Below are 7712 nucleotides of genomic sequence, written 5' to 3'. Positions count from 1 at the left end.
AGGTTTAAGTCGCCCCCTGCTGGCTGCTGGAGAGGACGCAGGTTTAAGTCGCCCCCTGCTGGCTGCTGGAGAGGACGCAGGTTTAAGTCGCCCCCTGCTGGCTGCTGGAGAGGACGCAGGTTTAAGTCGCCCCCTGCTGGCTGCTGGAGAGGACGCAGGTTTAAGTCGCCCCCTGCTGGCTGCTGGAGAGGACGCAGGTTTAAGTCGCCCCCTGCTGGCTGCTGGAGAGGACGCAGGTTTAAGTCGCCCCCTGCTGGCTGCTGGAGAGGACGCAGGTTTAAGTCGCCCCCTGCTGGCTGCTGGAGAGGACGCAGGTTTAAGTCGCCCCCTGCTGGCTGCTGGAGGAGACGCAGGTTTAAAAGGCGCGCCCCCCCCGCTGGCTGCTGGAGGAGACGCAGGTTTAAAAGGCGCGCCCCCCCCGCTGGCTGCTGGAGGAGACGCAGGTTTAAAAGGCGCCCCCTGCTGGCTGCTGGAGAGGACGCAGGTTTAAAAGGCGCCCCCTGCTGGCTTGTCTTTTTCAAACCCGCCACTTGGTTTAAACCCTTCTGTAATTATGCTTATTTACACCTTTTATGTCACTATTCAGCCCCTGTACGCAGTCTACAACTCAATTACCAAAGATCAGTCTTGTACTGTAATTAGAAAGTGGCTAGAGTAACAAAAAAACCACGCATGGCGGATTATAATGCTCTGAAACTGGATTAAACCTCGGAACGTGATCACGGCTACAGTTATTTTATATTTTGTCAGAAATACACCTTTTCACTTATAAAGTTATCCACCACGTCTGCTCACATATGATGGATTATGTTGCAGCTCCGGCCTCCACACCCCAGGACCTCTGTCTTTGTCAACACAGTCTCATGACTGTGAATGAGGAGGCTGCATGTTTGTGCTAATGATGGTCTGAACACAGCCGGAGGCAGCTTGGAATTATTCCTGAAGAAGATTGTTTTGCTCCTTCCAGTCCTGATGCTAAGCTAAATACATCACAGATGTTCTGTTATGAACACTAACAGTTGAAACTACTATTATTCTTCTCACCTGACAGTGAAACACCTTTTCTTTTGTTTTAGCGGTAGGTTTGGGCATCGTTTCAATTTTATCGATTCTGCTTATTGAATCTCGTTTCTGGTTCCTTCACCACATATCTTGTCAGCACTCTGTGACCCTCTTCCTCCTCGCTCCTCCTCCCCTTCATGTCTCTAAAGTGAGGAGTCTGTCCTAGAGGGACGTCTCTGGGACTCGTCTCATCTGTAGCCATCGTGGGTTTCCCTTCAGTATAAAAGGTGAACATCAGCTCACCTGTGTTTAGAATCCAAACACAAATCCCAGTTCTCGGAAATTTGGTACCGATTCCAACTCCGTTTCTTTATACCCAACCCCAGTAAACGGTCGCTGGGGCTTGGTGGACGAAGGTTTTTGGTCACCTCTGGTTTTTTGAAACAGATTGCCGTCTGCCGTGTTTGATTGACGGGTGAAACAGGATGCAGAAATACAGCATTGAGAGCTAACGATGGCAACAAAAACAAATTTAGGAAAAAGATCTTGTGATCTAACTTTAATGATGACAGTCGAGTAGAGAGTTCGCTGCCATTTGACAGTTCGATTGATCCTCTGTTGCTTTTGTTCACACGGCTCATCAGAAATCCATCTTCCTCTATTTCTCGTTTTTTATTTGATATCTTGTATATTTATCATCTGATCAGTAATCTCCCCCCGGCCCTGTCGTCTGTCTTCTCATACCTATTTTTATATTTATTTACAGACTGGATTTTCTCCCGAGGTTCCTGCGACTGAGCATCTTCTCCCGTCAGTTTTCCCCACACTGAGATCAACATCTACCAATCTGGTGAGGAACAAATGCCTTTTCTTTCTTCTTATTTTTTGCTTCAAATGTGACACCTTTTCCTCTTCACTCCTTTTGTCTTCCCGCTCAGTGAATGTGTGGGAGTGTGTTACCGTCGGGGAGGAGAAATGACTGCATGTGAAGTGTAAAACTGGTTGAAAGACCATAACGGGTATCAGTTTGTTTCTGAGAAATCTGCACAGGAGGAACACGTTCGGAAACACATGCAGAAAATCCCTGGATTTATTGTTTTGGCTCTTTTGCAGTTTATTTCCTTGCATTAACTTTGACACAAGGAAGTATAACGTGGCATTTCAGTGCCGCAGCTTCAGTTTTCAACATGTTAGAAAACACCTGGTTGAACACAAAGGTCATCTGATAATTAAGGTTGTTTTATTCTGTGCTTTTTCTTTTTTTTCTTCTGCTTGAGGAGAAACAGAAGCTGCAGTGGAAATGATTAATGTGCACTCGCAGCGTTGTGGGAACTAATTTAGCACAGCAGTGTGGAGTCTCTACAGAGGAGTAAGCTCTCTAAAGAAATATAGGTAGATCAATACTGCAGTACATGTCATTTTTTGTAAAGTACATGTTCTCAAAGAATACGACTTATAATTAATGACGTGTGTTATTCACACTCTCTGCTGTCAATCGGCTCTTAAATTAACTTAAATTTTAGCATTTTATGAACATTGCCTCTCTTCCGTGGAGGTACTCTCAGATCTGATCAGTGAAAAGCATCATTAGCAGTTCTGGTATTGCTGAAATGTGCCCTGGTGTCACAATCAAAATGTCTGCTCTGAGCAATCACTCACATGCATGTGGTTAAAAAGGTTTCAGTGTTTGACAGGTTTAATAGAGACGTGTAAGAAATGTTATGTCCACAATTCAGGGGTATTTGGACTTTGGTTTGATTTTTAAATATGAGTATTATATTTTGTGTGAATATGTTTCCCATGAAGCACAGATCCTGGATTCCTTAATCACATCAGGTCCCTGGTTGTTCTTAGATGACTTGTTAAAATGAGATTATTGTGCAGTGTTGGCGTGCTTTTTGTTTTCTCCTGGGGAAACTGCTCGTGAGTCTCTGTCGTGTCGTCCTGTATGAACACTCATTCGCTGCGTAGGAGAAACAGAAGCGTGGCGGCTGCGTGCCGCTTCACAGAGGTGGGAAGCCAAGCAGATGGTCTTCATCCCGAAGTCTTTTCTCTTGTTAAACTAATGCACACTGAAAACACTTCCAGTAAAGCAGTTTCATCTTTGTGGCACTTGTCTTTGTACGTGTTTGAGTGCGGTGTAATGGACTCATTACTGCCCCCTGAAGCTGGAGTGCAGATAACACCCACTGTGGCAAAGTTTCAGTATTTGTTTTATTTTTTTTTTTTGAGTATCAGGCACTTGGAGGAGACACGCCACTCAATCACATCCTCAGTACAACTGTATGGGGAAAGCCCATAACGGCAAAGATGGCGGCCGTCCCACCCCTCCTGCTAGAAAGTCTGCTTTTTCCCAAGTGGGAAACGCATTTCAGCCAATCGTGTGGTTCCACCGGCGTGAGGGTCTCTATTACGGAAGCGCTGTCGCATGCGTAGTAGAAGTATAACCAGTCGGAAAAAACTCTTCTTAAACCTTATTTTGGGGCAAAGATGTCTTTTTCAGCGATTCTTATCAGATTTTACTGCTGATTCTATTCATGTCGTTGAAAGTGCAGATCTGGCGCTCTGCCCATTCATTTAGATAGGAGCCCGTTCTTGTTAGTCCATAGCTGCCCGGAGGCGTTGCCAAGATGGCGGCCGAGTGGCAGGACTTGCCTAAAAGGACTTTGGTAGTATGTAGCTGCTGTACCAGAGGCTGCAGGACCGGAACTGCATTTGTAGGACCCTTGTTTACGTCGATACTGCCAGCTAGCTGGCTGGCTAGCTAGCAAGCTTTGTTACTCTTGACACCCCCCCCCCCCCCCCCCCAAAGCCAAAAAACCTAACCCTAAACATCACATGGTGGGTTCCTAAACCTAAGTTATTGATTATGTGCATGTGGACCTGTTAACCTACAGCTGCGCGCATTACTACCACCAATCTTAGATGGCGTTGTTGCAAAAGAACTACGGTCGTAGAACTGCGGTCCCAACCAGGGTGACGCACAGCTGCCCTGCACTTCCTGTTCCCTGCCCCCCAGACACACCTGGTGGAGATCTGCAAGTGTAATAAGCATTATTGCTTTGTTATGGGTAGTCGGACAAATACAGCTAGCTAATAACGTTAGCTCGTTACAGATCGGCTGCAGTCGAGCGTACTGCAAAATATACTACTATCAACCGCAGGATGTAGCATGTGCTTTTAACTGTCCTGCCTTTGATAGAGAAGCAGAGCACAGCGGCTTTCCTAACCTGCTTCTCGTGCAGTGGATAAGACCGTTGGGGCAGGAGACACCCCAAATCAGAGTGCACTAGGCGGGAATAGAGCTTCTGTTTCCTCCTGGTATTGAATGTTAGACACTAGATTCCTCGCTGCCACCGCCCACCATCCCTCTGCTTTGTTGCACACTCCCTGAAGGCATTTGCAAAATGGCTGTGCTTTCAGATTAGCACTCATTATATTTTAAAAACCCAATCTACAGAGTGTCGACACAGAGCCTGCTGTTTGGTGTGCCCACGTGCACGCTGCAGCAGCTGCTTGAAACGGATTCGTTTCCCAGGCACTGGGACTTGGTTGGAGTTGTGGAAACAGACTGATCGTGCGGCAGTGTGATATGATAAGAGAGGCGGCGTCCTGTGATCCGTCCGCCTTCACTCCCATGGCTGTAGCACATTATATTAAATAGAGTTTGGGAATTAACGTCCTCTGAAGTCTGCGCGGCACGAGAGGATCTACCAGCTTGCCGTCAGCGCCATCACAAGACGTGAAGCTGTTGGTTGAATTAGCTGGGGGAAGGGGTGTGTTAGTGTGTGCTAACCCAACATGTGTAGTTCAGTGGTGTAGGCGGCTCCTGGAGGCATCTTGATCCCAATTTAACCAACAAGAAGAGCAAGAGTTTCCCCACTTGATAAGCCAGATGATGCACCTGTAAAACCTCCATCTTTTTTTACACACGCACACACATTTGTACTTGTGTGTGCGTGTGCTTGATTAGCAATGATCATCGCAGTTTATGGAACAGATTTGTCCTTAAGAAATGCTTCTCTCCAGGCGTGGTGCCATTTTACGAGGAGGTGCTGCCTTAAAGACTGAAGTCAGGGAACCAAAGTCCACAATTACATGAAAGACTTTGACATGAACGCCTGCAGCTTTAAGGCCAATTTATACTTCTGCGGTGTAGGCTAGACATTGAGCCTTTTATAGCCTCTTCTTTCACAATGTAAGCCAATGAGAAAATGTCTGGTTTGGCTACTAGTAGAATTAACTTCAAAGCCAGAAGCACTTCCTGGGGGTTTGGAGGAAATGTGATGCTACTACATACATCTGCATTTATTCATTTAGCTGACGCTTTTATCCAAAGCGACCATATCTGTCAGAGGTCGCACGCCTCTGGAGCAACTAGGGGTTAAGTGTCTTGCTCAGGGACACAATGGTAGATGTGTCACAGTGGGGAGTTGAACCCGGGTCTCTCACACTCTCTCTTTTGACTTGCTCACTGACCAATAAGCCTTATAACTAAAATGCAAAATACATTATCAGTGTAATGTTAGATAAATTATTCATGTTTTTCAAGATGTCAAAGGGTTTGGATTAGGTTTAAGAAACTAAAACCACTCAGCAGAGGTGCGGGAAAGACTGGAGTCATGGTGAAATGAAACTGTTGGTAGGAAATGATAAAGATGATGATTAATCAGGCAAGGCCACCTGCAGATGTGTCCGCAGAGATAGTGCAGGTATTGACGTTAATCAAGCCGATATCCAGCATTTAGAGATAATTGTCAATGGCCATCAGCTGCCCTGCTCAGTAGAAATGGACTTCAGACTTTATTGCCCCCAGAGGGGAATTCTTTTTCACAGCAATGCTGTTGCTTGGTACCTGCAAAGGAGCCCTTCTGCACCTCAGGGACCTGGACCAGCACCCAGAGGGTCGTAGAGTGACGTGGTGATTTAGTGGGTGTGTGATGGCCTTACAATTGAGTTCTGAGAGGTCGGGCGTGGGCAGACCAGTTTGTCAGTGGCTGATGTGGATATTTACAGCCGCCAAGATAACAACATCCGTCGACCACTGGTTGGTAGCAAGTCAACACTTTCACCTCACGATGATGAATCGGTGGCAAACATCACTGTCCTCATACTCTGTGTGCACTTTGTGTCTTGTAAAAACAGCTGGTCTCTAACGGTGTCTGCGCTTTGGTTCTGAGCAGCTCGTGTACTGTGGCTTTATCTGCTGCTGCTGATTGAAACACTGAGACTGAACCGTGAAGAATCCCCTGTGGGTTTGTCTCGACGAGCTACACGCTCACGTCACATGTGGTCATTTTAGTCATTGGTAATATAAAAACTATTGATTAGTTGAGCCTTTAAATAGTTAAATCAGACCCTGTAGAGTGTGTGTGTGTGTGTGTGGGAGGGGGGGGGCTGTCGGAGTGTAACCCTGCACCTGCTGTGTGCAGAAATGCGACGCCTCTGACTGATTGATGAGCTCTGCTCGCGGTTGCAGATGACCTATAAGACTTGTAATGAGCTTTTACAAGGACACACACACACACACACACACACACACACACACACACACACACACACACACACACACACACACAGTGTTTTCCCCCACCACATTTTCCAGACTGAGGTGAGCTGACATGACCACAGGGCACTCACCCACAGTGCTCCGCTCTCCCACTCCTATTTCCCTGACCTCTGACCCCCCCCACCCCCACTGCACCCTGCCTCAGGATTGGACAGATAACGAGCATTAGGAGGCCGTGTGATGTGCTGATCGGCCGGCGGGAGGCTGATGGCTTCATATTTAATTAGTTCCCAGGAGAGGGACAGTTTTCTGGCCCAGGGGAGTTTCTGTCAGGGTTTGAGGTGAAGTAAAGACCCAAATTAGGGACTGACGACTCACATGTGCATTAATATTTGACCACGTGTATATAAACAATGTGTTTGAAGAGTGTTATTTTAGATGAAAAATCTGTACGCTGTGAGCTTTTTGGTTCACATTTGGATCAAAGATTGTGTTTTAAGTCCAGTTCCAATCTGTTAGAAAACAGCACAACTCTGCAGCACACATTTCTTTCAGTCTGTAAATAAAAACAACAGAAAATATTATTAAAACTTTTCTTTATAAAAGACACATAAAAATGAGTTTTTGCTGAAAATAGAATGTGCTGTGTACCAGTCTAATATGTGCTGCCCTTTCTCCACCTGACAGCTGTATTTTTAGGCCGCTGGGAATTTTGGGTTTGAGTTTTGACCCTTTGGGGTTGCTGTAGCTGGTCTGCTGTGCTGAAGCAGCAGATCAAACCCGTGAAGTTAGCAGCTCTTTTTTATTTCACGCAGAGCTCAGGAAACATATGTTCTTTAGGTATTTGCACAGCAGGTCACTCAGGATGTTCAGCATGTGAAGCAAAATGTGTAGGTTATGTTATGATTGTATTTTTGGGATGCTAATGTCCGTTAGCACATTAAGGGAGATTCCCATTATGTGTTAGCATTGAGCTAACCGTCAAAGCGCTATTTTTCTTTTTTTATGTATCGATATGATGGGATGGAAAAATGTAGACAGATATATTGCTGTATCGATATTTTGGCATACCCCTACTTTAAATTGTCCACCTGTTTTCTGCTATTGCCACAAACATTGCGGATAAAATTGATCCTATTTTCCATGTTTGGATCAAGGATTGTGTTTTCACTACAACCTACTCCCTTTTTTTTTTTTTTTT

The 7712-nt window shown here is 45.8% G+C and overlaps 1 protein-coding gene across 4 annotated transcripts in view; it reads left to right on the top strand.

The window, feature by feature from the left end:
* The window catches only part of large2 (LARGE xylosyl- and glucuronyltransferase 2), a 101430-nt gene that overhangs the window by 37221 nt on the left and 56497 nt on the right, over nucleotides 1-7712 (top strand). For 3 of the 4 annotated variants that reach the window (XM_046031936.1, XM_046031937.1, XM_046031938.1), the window contains one exon: nucleotides 1769-1852. The exons of the other annotated variant lie outside the window; for it this stretch is intronic. The gene's annotated coding sequence lies outside the window, so the exon portion shown is untranslated. The remainder of the gene's footprint in view (nucleotides 1-1768; nucleotides 1853-7712) is intronic. 4 annotated transcript variants of the gene reach the window in all.

This window comes from Micropterus dolomieu, linkage group LG20 (assembly GCF_021292245.1).
Source record: "Micropterus dolomieu isolate WLL.071019.BEF.003 ecotype Adirondacks linkage group LG20, ASM2129224v1, whole genome shotgun sequence".
Taxonomy (NCBI): domain Eukaryota; kingdom Metazoa; phylum Chordata; class Actinopteri; order Centrarchiformes; family Centrarchidae; genus Micropterus; species Micropterus dolomieu.
The sequence above is the reverse complement of the archived record's forward strand: the minus strand, read 5'-3'. Positions and strand labels throughout refer to the sequence as shown.